The sequence below is a fragment of the Eubalaena glacialis genome, chromosome 11, assembly GCF_028564815.1.
Source record: "Eubalaena glacialis isolate mEubGla1 chromosome 11, mEubGla1.1.hap2.+ XY, whole genome shotgun sequence".
Classification (NCBI taxonomy): Eukaryota; Metazoa; Chordata; class Mammalia; order Artiodactyla; family Balaenidae; genus Eubalaena; species Eubalaena glacialis.
In genome coordinates, this window is record NC_083726.1 from 94,984,205 (window position 1) to 94,999,089 (window position 14,885).

A 14,885-nucleotide genomic window follows, 5' to 3' on the forward strand; every position below is an offset into this window, starting at 1 on the left:
ATTAAATGAAACTGCCCGGGGATGTCATGTTAAGCTCTTATCTATCCACTATGTCTCCATGTAAATGAGTAATGTGAGAATGGTGGTTTGGAGAGAACACTGAGTTAGGACCACAAGTCCCAACCTGTCTCCTATGATCTGGGCAGAACAATCTGGATCAGTGCTATCCAACAGAGTTATAACATGAGCCACGAGGGAGAACCACTTGTGTAATTTTGAATTTTCTAGTAGTCACATTAAAAAAAAGTAAAATGAAACAGGTGAGATTCATTTTATTTTATTTTTTAAAAAATATTTATTTATTTATTTTGGTTGCACCTGGGTCTTAGTTGTGGGATCTTTTAGTTGTGGCATTCAGACTCCTTAGTTGTGGCATGCGGACTCTTAGTTGCGGCATGCATGTGGGATCTAGTTCCCCGACCAGGGATCGAATCTGGGCTCCCTGCATTGGAAGCATGGAGTCTTACCCACTGGAGCACCAGGGAAGTCTTGAGATTCATTTTAATATATTTTATTGGACCTAATCTATCTTAAATATCATACTAATGGACCATCAATTTAAAAAATGTATCAATGAGATATTTTACATTCTTTTGTTTTGGTACCAAGTCCTTGGCATTTTGTGTGTGTGTTGCACTTACAGCATCTTCAGTTTGGACTAGCCATTTCAAAAGCTCTGTGGCCACACGTTCCTAGTGGTTACCACATTGGACAGGGCAGATCTAGACCTCTTTTCTCATCTGTAAAATAAGAAGCTAAGACCATCAGGGATTTTCAAACTTCTCTACTTAGAGTCCTAGGAATTCTTTAGAGGAGCCTCAGGGAGTGTGTGTGTGTGTGTGTGTGTGTGTGTGTGTGATGGATTTGGGAGGGGTGGAGACAGCTAGCTTTGGATCATCTACTTCCACTTCATGCCAAATACTTCCAGCATTAACTGTTTTAAATATTTGCCTTTGGTGTGAGATTTTGTTGTGAGAAGATGTTCCACAGCTAAATAAAGATGCTAAAAATCCTTGAATAGCATAACCTGTTAATTTCACCGAGTACCCCAGCCTAGCTTCTGGAAGAATGGAAAAGGAGCAAATAGTTACCTGCCAGGAAAGAAAAGGGCTGGGTGACAAGTGTGGGAGTAGCCCAACACTCCAGCTGGTTGTAAAAGTTATGGCTGTGGCCTGTAAACTAGTGTGTCAGGCACAGACTGTCTCCCACCTGGTCAGGTTAATGGATAACAGTTTGAGTTATCAACTTGGGTTTTGTCTGCTAGAGCTGTCCTGGGGCCCTAGCCTTTTCCATAGGCCAGACTGTCTGCAATCTGGGCTGACTGATACACAGAGGTCACAGACGGACAGGCTTTTTGTGGAACACAGTACCTTGGTTCTCTTGCTCCATAAGCACCCCAGCTTGACGACACCCTGCCCATGGAGGCTCCACATGTGGCTCCAAAGATTTTATCCTGTTCTCTTCATTTTAAACTGGAATATACAAGAAAATACACACAGCAGCAGAACAGCTGCAAGATTCAAACAGCTATACCAGCAAAGGATGCAGTGTTGGAGGATATCAGTAAATCCAGGTTCACGGCCAGCGGCCAGCCCACCCACTCACTTCCCAGGGCCACGCCAGGATGAGATGGAGCTCGTGGCCACAGTCCTTTGAAACTCAACTGCTCAGGAAATTCACACATTTTTGTTAGATTATTATTCTTCATTTAATGGGTTATTAAGTAGCCCCACTGAGTTCAGTTAGACACATGGTCCCCACCCTTCTGGAATTTCTTAAATATTATGGTAAAATGAAGATGTCCTTCTCTTCAGTTGGCTAAAAATTCCCAGAATCTTAAGCAAGTTAGAGATGAAAAAATATATAGCAGTCCATGACATGTTTACATTACCAAGGAGACAATTAAAAACATAGCCTGAAAAGGCTATTTCCTCAAAAAATTAAAAATAGAGCTACCATATGATCTAGCAATTCCACTTCTGAGTATTCATCCAAAGGAAATGAAAAGTCTAACCCAAAAAAATATCTGCACCCCCATGTTCACTGCAGCTTTATTTACAATAGCCAAGATATGGAAACACACACACACAATGGAACATTATTCAGCCATAAAAAAGGAGGAAATCTTGCCATTTGCAATGTCATGGATGGACCTTGAGGGTATTATGCTAAATGAAATAAGTCAGACAAAGAAAGACAAATACTGTATGATCTCACTTATATGTGGAATCTTAAAAAAACAACAAATAATGAATTCATGGATTCAAAGAACAAATTGGTGGTTGCCAGAGGTGAGGAGTGGGGAGTGGGCAAAATGAACGTGGTCAAAAGCTACAAACTTCCCGTTATAAGATAAATAAGTAAATAAGTTCTTGGGATGTAATGTACAGCATGGTGACTATGGTCAATAATACTGTGTGGTATATTTGGAGGTTGTTAAGAGAGTAGATTCTAAAAGTTCTCATCATAAGAAAAAAGAAATTTTTAACTTTGTGTGGTGATGGATGTTAACTAGACTTATTGTGACCATCATTTTGCAATACAGGCATATATTAAATCATTATGTTGTGTACCTGAAACTAATATAATGCTATATGTCAGTCATATCTCAATTTTTTAAAAAGTGAGATCTAGTCCCAGATCTATCCCTTAAAAGAACACTTATAATAAAGATGTTTCTAAGAAAAACAAACAAACAAACAAAACATAGCTTGCACATTTCCCACTTTCCAACTCTTCTCCATTTACTTACCTCTCTTTAGTGGTATCTGCTTCTTTGGATCGAGTATAAACAGAAATCCTCTAGATGTTTCTTCAGGTACAAGGGAAGATATGGCCTAAGTATCTAGCAACATACGAACAATAATAGTAGCCATTTATGTGCCAGACATAGTGTTGCACATTTACCCTGACAGGTTGCTTCATTTGATTTTACAATAACCTTCATCAGCCCATGATTTATGAAAGAGAGACTGGCTCAGTGAGGATCAGAGGCTTCCCTGGCATCACAAAGTTAAGGTAGAACTGGGGTTCTAACTCAAGATTAAAGTATATGCCAGAGCCTCTGTGCCTTATGTACAGCAGTCTCTTGTCATCCGATACGTGGCCCAATCTGTGCATTTTTTAAAAAGACAATTCTAGAAAATTTATTAGCCACAGTTGTACAAAAGAGGACAACTAAATATGTTCCTGCTCAGTATTTATTAATTTTGGAGGGGATATTAACTAAATGACATATATTTAGGTTTGATAGACACAGAGAAGGCCCCCATAATCGTTAACTATAATTATTGGTCTGGAAAAACTTACCTCCTGTAGGAAGCCGCTTTCCTCCTTTCTAAGAACAAATGTCTTTCCTTACCCCACTCTTTGATTCCTGCCTAAGGCTTGGACTTATGTCATATTTCTATAGGGGAAAAAAAATGGGCCAAGTGGGTTGAGGAATTATTTTTCTAATATGTGGATTTAATTATATTAAATCTTGCAAAGATTTTCAAATGAATTACACTCAGTTCTACGTTAACAACTTACTTTTCTTGAAGAAAAATAAAATGAAGTAAAACTTAGATTTCCCAGGAAAAAGAGAGTAAAAGCATCATGACCTGAAGGAGCTCACTCCCAGCAGTCTGACAACTCAGACACCTTCTGATACGAATGTGTTACACAAGAAAGCCCGCTGAACAGCACTTGGGCTTCTAAGTATCTGCATTTTAATAGGGTCCTCTTGAAAATCAAACTTTTCTAGATCCCGGTAATGGGACTGTAATGATGGGCTGACCTGTGGTTGAGCGAATGTTTTGGATAATAGTCCTCATTTTCCTAGATGTTCATTTCACAACTTTGCTCTCCTCAAAGCTCCAGTACTTCTTCTGTCCTTCTCTTTCAGCTTATGACTTTTTTCCAATTTCACTGAGAAAAGAGAAGCAATCAGAAAAGAACTTCCACAAATGTCAACCACATCTCCCCACATAATTGCATCTATCACCATATATCCTGCCTTCCTCCATTTACCAAGAGATGAATTGTCTCTGCTTCTATCTAACCCAAGCCCTGTACTTTATCATCCTCTCTCATCAGCTCACTAACATCATTTAATCTCCTCTCTCCTGTATCAACATTTTTTTCCTTTTCTACTGGACCGTTTCCATCTGCATACAACTATGCCATAATTTCACCCATCTTTAAAACAAAAGAAAACAACAACCCTCCCCCAAAAAACCCTCTATTGACTTTATCGATACTCTTCTCTGACTATTGCCATATTTCTCTATTCCTCTTTAAAGGAAACGTCTCAAAAGAGTTCTGTTTATTCATCATTTCCTATACTCCTCCTCCTATTTTTTCTTGACCCCATTTGCACTACAACTTTCATCACTACCACTCAATGAAATAGCTCTTTTCAAAGTAAGCAATGGATAAGTTCTCAGCTCTCTCTTCCTGGACCAAGCTGCGGCACTGAACACAGTTTCTCACCCTCTCCTCCTTTGCTGTCTTCACTTGGCTTCCAGGATGCCAAGCTTTTTGGCTATTGCTCTGTCTTCTTTGATACTTCATCCTCATATCCTCGTTAATACTGGATGCCCTCAAGCTTGGTGCTTGGCCGTCTTCTCTGCTGGATCTCTACTAGAGATGTCATCAAGTTTCGGGGTTTTAAATGCCATCTTTACACTGAGTGTATATCTCCAGACCAGATCACTCTCCTTAACTCCAGTCTTGCGTAACCAACCACCCACTTGGCATCTTCACACAGTTGTTTCAGTCTTCTCAACCATAACATATCAACTTGAACCTGCTCTACACATAGTCTTCCCTCTCTCAGTCTTCCCTCTCTTCCCCTTTATCCTCCCAGCTTCTCAGAGCCAAAACCTTGAAGGCAGGAAAAGGAGGACAAAAATAGTACTTATCTCATGAGCCTATTGCAAAGATTAAATGAGTCAATATTTGTCAAGAAAGTGGAACAGTGCCTGGCATATAATTAGTACTACATAAACTTCTGTTAAATAATTAAAATAAATCATCATCTTTGGCTTTTCTCTTTCTTTCACACCCTGTATCTAATCATCAGCTAATCGTGTTGTCTCTTCCTTAGAAATATGTATAAAACATGGTCTCTTCTCATCTCTCCCATTGCTCATACCCTGATCTAAGCCACCATCACCCCTTGCCAGGATTATTGCAATAGTGTCTTAACTGGTCTCCCAGCTTCTGCCTTTGCCCTACTACAGTCAATCTCAACATAGCAGCCAGAGTAATCCCTTTAAAACAGAAGTCAGATCGTATCACTTCTTTGCTCAAAATCCTTCAGTAGCTCCCCTTTCACTCAAAGTAAAATCAAAGGTCTTAAAATGCCCCGCAAGGCCCTTAATGCTCTACAAGCCACACCACCTCTACCACTCTGAACTAATCTCCATCATGTACCCGCCTCCACTCCGTGCCATACCCACGCACATGCCCTTCCTTCTCTTACATGAATATACCCAGAGTACTCCTGCCTACAATCCCTTGTATATTGTGTTTTCTCTCTGCCTGGGTTGCTTTTTCCCAAGGGAGCTGCATGATTTTTCCCCCCTCCCTTGTTTCCTACAGAGGTACTAAATGTCATCTTGGTAGAAAAGCTTTGGGCGTCCACTCCGCATACAATGGTGACTGCCACCTCCACCATTCCCATTTCTCCCTTTTCTGCTTTTCAGGGTTTTCCAAAGCCCTTACAGATCAAACATCAGTAATTATTTGTTTAGTGGTTATCTCTCTCCCAACTACAGACCCCACGAGGGCAGGAACTTTGTTTTGTATACTGCTGCACTTCCAATATCTAGAACAGCGCTTGGCACAAAGCAGTTGCTCAATAAATATTGGTTGAAGAATTAATGAATGAAGCCCCATTACTAGTGCAGCTGCCCACTTGCTCCCTCATAAGACTGGCTTTTGTGTGCATACAGCCCAAGGAACCCACATTTTGGAAAAGTTCTGAAACATGAGATCCTTCATATTCAACATTTGCTGAGGAAAAGAAAAAGATTTATTCTATGAGTGTGAGTTAAATTTGTCTAAGCATACCTGATAAAGGCCCTCTTCAGCTTGTGACTACCCAACTAACAAATGGCCTGTTTAAATAACGCATTTTCCTCTTTCAAACTACCCTGAGGTCTTTTGATTAGCAATGAAGCTACAAGTGCCAAAAGTACCACCTAGTGGATGAAAGGCACAGCATGAGCAAAAGCTCAGAGATGAGAAATGGGTACAAAAACCTGCTTTGAGGGAAACAGAGTAGAGAGTAGAGAATAAGTTGTAGCAAAGACATGTAATAACTTGAATGCCAGGCTATAGGTTGTATAGTCCACGGAACATGGTTAGTTTTTAAAATCTCAATTGAGTAAACTACTAAAGATTGATTGAGCAATCTTAACGAGCTGTGCTCCAAAGAGAACATAGTAAAGGTACACTTTTGGCCTATAGCAGCTTCTACTGATAAGAATTAAACACCTTAGGCATTTTTTGTTTTTTTATAATAGCTACACTGAGGTATAATTTGTGTATGATAAAATTTATCACAATTAGATGACTGCAGTAAATTTAGAGAATTCAGAAAGCATCACTACATCCACAGGTTGGAGAAATTCCCTTCTATTCTTTGTGTGTTGCGAGTTTTTAATCATGAATGAATACGATGTTTTGTCAAATGCTTTTTCTGTATCTATTGAGATGATCATGTGGTGTTTGTCCTTCATATTTTAGGTTCATTTTCAGATCTTGAACCAACTTTGCATTCTTGGAATGAATCCTACCTTGTCTTCACTTTTTATGTTGCTGGATTCAATTAGCTAAAATTGTCTTAATTATTACTGTGTCTGTATTTATAAAGGTTATTGGTCTGTAGTTTTCTTTTCCTGTGATGTCTTTGTTTGACTTTGGTATCAGAGTAATACTGGCCTCCTAAAATGAGTTGGGAAGTGCTTCCACTTTTACTTTCTGGAAGATTTTTTGAAGGATTGTGATGACTTCTGTAAATATTAGATAGAATTCACCAGTGAAACTCTCTGGGCCTGAACTTCTCTTTGTGGGAAGATTTTTAATTACCAATTCAGTTTCTTTACTTATTGTAGATCTATTTCAATTTTCTATTTCTTCCTGAGTCAGTTTTGGTAATTTGTGCCTTTCTAGGAATTTGTCCATTTCACCTAAGTTGTTGAAATTATTGGCATACAGTTATTCATAAAATTCCCTTTTAATCCTTTTAATTTCTCAGGGAAGAGAATTAGCTCTCAGCTTAAACTTCTCTGTACCATTTGATTTTTTAACTTCTGTTAAAAACATGTATTATGTTGTATTATGTTGACATAAAAAATGTCTAAGAGTTTATAGTTTTTTCAACAAGTGAAGAATCAATGCTTTCTATATGGTTAGTACTAAAGTTGTACCAGCCAATATGACCTAGATATTATCCATTTTTCTTTGAAGAAGTTGTGTGTACTAAGCAATGAAATAAGTACTGTGCTTTACTCCTCTGATACAGAAATCAGATAATTTTCAATGCTGCTTCATTAAAAAAAAATTTTTCCTGCCCCCTCACAGCTATTTTTACTCCTTTTAAGATGTCAGTGTGTGTTAATTCAGAATGCCTTTTTGCATTGGTTTCCTATGGCTGCTGTAACAAATTACCACAAACTGGGTGGCTTAAAACAATAGGGATTTATTCTCTCACAGTTTGGGAGTCCAGAAGTCCAAATCAGTTTCACCTTACCAAAACCAAGGTATGGGCAAGGCTGCAGCCCCCTCCAGAGGCTCTCAGGAAGAGCCCATCCCTTGACTCTTTCAGCTCCAGTGGCTGCTGGCAATCCTTAGCTTGTGGCCACATCACACCAACCTCTGCCTCAGTGCTCACACTGTCTTATCCTCCTCTGTGTCAATCCCCCCTCTCCTCTCTCTTATAAAAATACGTGTAATTATGTTTAGGGCTCACCTGGATAATCCAGGATAACCTCCCCATCTCAAGATCCTTCACTTAATCACATCTGCAAAGTCCTTTTTTGCCCTATAAGATAACATTCAGAGGATCCAGGGATTAGAACATGGATATCTATTGGGGGGCCAATGTTCAGTCTCCCATACTTCTTTAGATTTTTAGTCATTGAGTTAACTTCCAATGTCTATTCAAATGAAGGAACTATCTCTGAGGTAAAAATGAAATTTAAAAATCTAACTTATTTAGGGCTCCGAATCACTGTGAAAATAAAATATGTGATGGCAGAAAGTGTCCACATTTTTCAGAGTTAAGTATTTTGCTTAATTAGAGTAGCTTTTCCTACTCTTTTATGTATACTCTCCTTTTTTTACTCTCTTAAAATATTTTGTCTTTCATTATGTCTTTAAGTTGGCAAAGGATTAATGTGATGAACTGAATAAAAATATATCTACAAGTAATTCATGTTTTCATTTATTCTTTGTTAATAACTACTCTGCCCAAGTCCATCATAATTTTTCTTCAGACATTAACTTTGTTATGTAAAAAATTATGTGTTTGACTTTTGTACATATTTGCTTTAGACAACAAGAAATTCTGTGGGTATGCAGTCTCTGCTTACTTGTAGTCTGAAAAATGCCTCTAATCACTAGGTGTTTAAAACTTCATCCTTTTACAAGAATAGTGTTATGTAATTTTAGCCATGTTAGACATAATCACAGTTCGTAATAAAAATCATCTTCCTTTTCTCTCAGATTTTCCTTTCCTTTCCTTAAAATTCTTGAGGAAGAAAGAAAAAGAAAGAAAGAAAGAAAGAAAGAAAAAGAAAAAGAAAGAAAGAAAGAAAGAAAAAGAGAAAGGAAGGAAGGAAGGAGGGAAGAAAAAAGAAAAGAAAGGAAGGAGGAAGGAAAAGAAGGGAAGAAAGAAAGAAAGCAACATAGTAAAGGAATATTTGAAGGAGTTTCATAGGTAAGCACCCCAAAACATTTACTGTACTTGTTCAAGTCCTTTCATTGACTGGGTCTTCCAGCTTGGTGCCAATGTCCTGGAACAAAGAGAAACCACTGTGGTTAAACAAGTGAGTAAAGCTGAAGGTTCTCGTCTGGGTCTCAGACAGAGACCTGGTACTCTCTGCAAATATGGATAAACCACGCCACTTGTAAATTACTGGTTATTGGTTTCTTAAACCAAGTCGTGCCTTCTCTTAAGGGATATGTAAGCCCTGGGGACTTAATGAGAGAGCCGTCTAGCTTTCTCTTCCCTGTTGTGTCCCTGTTCTAGTCATAACAAAATATCTTAAGAGTGGTCATTGAAAGATTAATGTCCCCCATGACTTGTGTGTGGATGGCTCCATTCCATTTCAGGTATTAATTTTACAAAAAGGCCTCAAGGAAACATTTGCCTTATTTTCCAACATAGCCCTTCCTCTTGCATTTCTGAGAAAGCGTTCAACCTTCTAAATATCAAATCTAAAGTAACATCCAATTATAAATATGGAAAACATTTTCAAAATCTAAACTCAGTTTCTACCCTATGTATCTTCCCTGTGTGTGTGTGTATGTGTGTACGTGTCATATGTGGGAATGGGAAACAGAGAGGTAAAGTTCCTGTGAATACACTGCTTACAAACACTCCAGTGGCTCCCAAACTCTTTTCCCTGGCCTACAAATACCTCTGACATCTGACCCCAACTTACCTCCTCACCCCCATCTGGTAGCAGCCTGCCCCTCTGACACTCTGATCAAGCTTCCTTCATCTTCTTTCTCTTTCTCTGACTGCCTAACCTCATTCCTGGGCATGAACTCTTGCTGTTCCTTCTGCCTGGAATGCTTTTCCCCCCAGATCATTGCATGGCTCATTCCTTCTCATTACTGAGGTGCCAGATCAAATGGTATGTCCTGAAAGTGGTCTTCCCTTACCATCTCAGTGTTACCCTGCCCCTTCGCTCTCTCCCATAAGACTCTGTTCTTCATAATACCTACTGCTATCAAAAATGTTCTATTTATTTGCTTATATTTTGATTGTCTGTTTCTCCTGCATGAATATAAGCTTTGTTAACCTCTACACATCCAGCTCCTAGAATGATGACTAACACAAAGTAAGTATTCAATAAACACATATTGGAGAATTGAATCTTTTACATTTCTTTTTCCTCTTGCCCTTGTTTTTTTATCCTGTGACCAAGAGGCACAGGTGTTCTGGAAAAGCTCAGAGCATTCAAAGATCTATGGATCCAGTTATAATAAAAGGCACCTTGGGGCAGAAGACCAGTTATGGGCTTGGAGTGCTAAGATCTTGAACACTGGGGGATTTGGCGATGAGAGATGATACCCACCCTTCTACCCACCACATTCCCATCCATCCACCCCCATCTCAGCTGGCCTAGCACAGCCAAGAAGTATCTTCCTGGTCACCTCTTCCCCAAAAGACACTTGGAATATGGAGTACAAAAATAATTTAATGATCCAGGTGCTACTGGCCATTTCTAGTAGATGAGCTTTGGGAGAGCGAGAATAAGCAAGCTGGAAAGATGGCACACACGTCCACAGCCACATTACAAGCTCCCTGCCCTGTTCCCACCCTGCAAGTGGTTGCTTGGCTGAGTCACTCTGGGTGGGGGTAAGGCTAGGGCAGAGGAGCCAGCTGCAGGGACAGCCTCCTTCTGGAGCTGTGCTTTTCTTGTCTCAGAGGAGGAGAGCTGGAATGGAAACGTCTAGCTAAATAAAATTGGAGGGTAGGGAGCAAGGATAGTGGTGGTCCTGTCTTTCTGCCCCAGGCTGAATTACTTTCATTCTTGCTCAATTTGAGTTAGGCTAAAAGCAGACAGATTGTCTTTTCAGCCTTTTTTCTCCCTTCAGTAGGTATCCAAAAGCCTAGAAATTGATATAATTTAAAGTTAATGAAAAGAAAGTTCAGCAGCTGCATCGTATTTCATGCCATTCTTTCCTTCTCCTTGGTCAGGCCTCTCCCAGCTCCCGCAGTCTTCTGTTGTGTGGCCAAGGGCACCGCACTGAGCGGAGTAGCCTGTTTGGAGGCCGTGGCAGGCTTCCCCGTGGCTGATTTCATATTAGTCACTTACTTGGCAGGAGATAAGCAGGAGCCGGGTCATTTTTTCACGTTGAGCAGGTGAAGAATCTTTCTAGCTGTTCTGGTGGCATTGACCAATGATGGTGCTTGTTTCTGTTTTACCTACTGCCTCCAAAGTCCAATGTTTTTTAGCTTTAAGTTGCATATTTGATTTCTCTGTCAAATGCAGTGGGGAGGGATAATCCTGAGTGCTTTGGAAGGAGTTTACGGAATTCACCAGCTTCTCCAGTCATTGGGCATGTTGTGTGTTTGCATTGGTGATTGTACACAAGACATAGATGAAAAAGCAGAAACAGTGGAAGGTTCTCTAGCAGCATGGTTCCATTAGCATCATCAGGGATTCCCAGATCACTGTTTTTCTTCCTAGCATAAAATGGCCTTCAGAATCTTCTGGTGTCAGGCCAATTAATTGCCATTGGAAATTTTCTTTACCTCCCCTCCTTACTTTTTTTTGTATTATGTGATATTTCCTGAGAGGTCCACTGCAACCCCACTAAAGGCAAAAGGATTGACACAACACTAGAAAGATTGATGATTTGATGAAGGAGAGAAATGTCTCATTATTTGCACACCAAACCTCTTCATGCATCTAGAAGGGCTGGCTCCAAAATCCTGGCGCTTTTTAGAAGTATCAGCAGGTATCACCCCAGAGGACAAGTCCAGCTTTGAAAAGGACATCACCAAAGGCACAGGAAGGTGACTCGGAAGAAGCAGCTACTGCTTATTGACAAGGAGCACTTGGAGCAGTCTGAAAGTAACCCCGCGTATGAAGACTTGAGGTTGGTGGGACTGTCATTCTCTTTGTAGATCTCATTCCACATTGAGAAAACCCAGTGCATATTAGATACAGAGAGGCTTGCTAAACCAACCAGAGGCCAGACTTTAATCTAAATGTTTGGAGCCTACCAGAAAGTCCTCTAAGAAAGCATGTTTTGGAAACTGCTCTCTGTTTTGCATGTTAATTGTGAGCAAGTATGCCTTGATGGTTACAGCTGGGTTTAGGGATAGAAGAAAGGGTTCCTCCTTGTCCAGTCAAGATATGACTGCGTTGTTTTCCTGAGCACCTCGTTAAACATAATAGAACATTTCCTCTCCTCTTCCATCTCTGGCTTTTATTTTCAGATTTAAAGTGGGGCTGGGAATCAGGGTTCATAATAGGTAATGATAATAATAAGCATAGATTGAGCCCTTAGAATGTTCCAGGCACTGTTTCCAGCACATTACAAACTCTTGCAATCTTCACAATGACCTTGTGAGGTAGGTGCTGTTATTACTCCCATTTTATGGATGAAGGAATGTAGGCACAGAGTAGTTGAGGAATTTGTCCCAAGTGTCTGTAGCTAGTAAATGGTAGAAAAACCTAGACTTGGACCTTTAGCAATCTGACTGGCTCTGGAGTCTGTGTCTTTAATTGAGGCCGACAGCAGCTCCCTCAAGGATTCCAGTCACCAGCATCATCTAATCAGTACCAAGTGCACAATCGCAGAGGGGCTGCTTGGTCTGCCCCTCGGTATTCCCCAGCCACTCAGAGTTACTCCTCTTCAAGTGGGCTCTTGGGTCCCCCTGAATCACCCTTTCCTTTCCTCCACTCACCCGGGGTCATTGAGGTTGGGAGCAGATGAGTAACTTTTATTTTATTACTTTTTTTTTTTTTTTTAACATCTTTATTGCAGTATAATTGCTTTACAATGGTGTGTTAGTTTCTGCTTTATAACAAAGTGAATCAGTTGTACATATACATATGTTCCCATATCTCTTCCCTCTTGCATCTCCCTCCCTCCCACCCTCCCTATCCCACCCCTCTAGGTGGTCACAAAGCACAGAGCTGATCTCCCTGTGCTATGTGGTTGCTTCCCACTAGCTATCTATTTTACGTTTGGTAGTGTATATATGTCCATGCCACTCTCTCACTTTGTCACAGTTTACCCTTCCCCCTCCCCATATCCTCAAGTTCAGTCTCTAGTAGGTCTGTGTCTTTATTCCCGTCTTGCCACTAGGTTCTTCATGACCTTTTTTTTTTTTTCCTTAGATTCCATATATATGTGTTAGCATACTGTATTTGTTTTTCTCTTTCTGACTTACTTCACTCTGTATGACAGACTCTAACTCCATCCACCTCACTACAAATAACTCAATTTCGTTTCTTTTTATGGCTGAGTAATATTCCTTATTTGATTCTAAAAATAAGTTTAGAAGAAATGTCCTGGAATATGTTAGCAAAATGAAGGTGGGGTTTTCACTCTGTCCCAGAAAAATACGAAACCATGCTTAGTCTCCTTGGGCATATTGAGCAGGGATTTCCAATTTGTTGAAGTCAGAGTGTGTGTTACTGCAGGTCCCAATATGGCAAAGAGTAAAGAAAAAAAAAAAAAAACAGAAAGAGAAACTTATGCCAAGACTTATGTTAAATAGAGAAAAAGAGAGAGAGATTGAGCCGAGTAAACTTGAGCAAGTCACTTACCCTCATTTGGCCTCAGTTTGCTTTTCTGTAAAAGGAAGTATGTTGGACGAGAGGCTTCCTACCCCATGAATGCAACAATTTTAAGATAAGACGTAAATGCTAAGGAGAAAGATTTGGGAGTAAACTAAAGAAATTGTAAAACGTTTTCTTTTCCCTTTTCATATTTTTTCCTTATTACAATAAAACAAATGTAATAAATAACTGATCCTGTAAATAACAAGACAATATTTAGAACTTGAGAGCAGACAAACATTTCTCCTTTTTGATTTATGTCAAGGGCCCTGACTGCACTTGGAGAAAAATACAAGGATGTAGAGTTTGGAAGGGAGTATAATCTGGGAGTCAAAGAAGAGAAATACTATTTCTAAAAAACATTTTAAAATCTGATAATTTCATTAAAAAACAAAAACACCTGAAGCCTAAATCCTCTTGCAAAAGGGTACATGGACCTTCAGTAAATCCCAGGTTTCCATAGAACATAGTATAAAAAATCCTGGTGCTTCTGAGTCCCTCACATGTTTATTCACTCTTACCTTCCAACTCTTTTCCATCCAGAACTGCTTTTGTGTTACAGGAGGAAAGAATACAAAACTCTGCAGGCAAATATCCTATCCCCACTCCCAGCCCTGCCCCGCTGTGTTGTGTCTTACCCTGCGTGAAAGAAAAGCAGGCAGACTAGAGTGAACTTGGGGCAGAAGGGGAGGTGATTTGAGGTCAAGGGTAGTATTGGCTGTGTCCTAGTTCTACAACTGTCGGAGTAATGGATGTGGCTTGGAGTGTCTGCTGGTGGTCAGATGAAATCTCACCACATTTCTCCTAAAGGCAAGGGAGGTACCTCCCCCCAACAGGGTAGCTTGCTCATGTCTGTATATAATTTCTATTTTTAATGCACAGGCATGCTGTGAATCTAAATCTCATCTCTCTTAGCTCTTCAGAGTACCCAAGATGTCAATTTATAGAACTCTGCCTACTTCTGGCACCAGCCCCTGGGGCCTCTGGGGCAGGCGAGGTGGCCTGGTAAGAACAGCTTTGAAAAAGTCCTCTGCAGATTTTATCTCTTGGATTCTAGGGCTGACCTTGGCTATCTAGACATGGATCCAAAAAGTTCAAAGATCCCAGTCTGCTATGAGCCATCTTACTGTCACACAGAGGTCCCTACTAGGGCTTAGTCCAGGTCCTGTCCCTGTGTAGAGCCTGGCGCTGGGCAGGGACTCAGCTGATGCATGGGTAGGAAGAAAACAATTCTGCCAGCTAGGTTTGAAGAAAGAAGTCAATGTATCTGTGCAAACACTTAATTCATAAACTCACCAGTGTCTCCAAAGCAGAGATGGTGGGTTGCCCTTCCCAGTGGGTAGTGCCCATGGTTGGAAGCTCTCT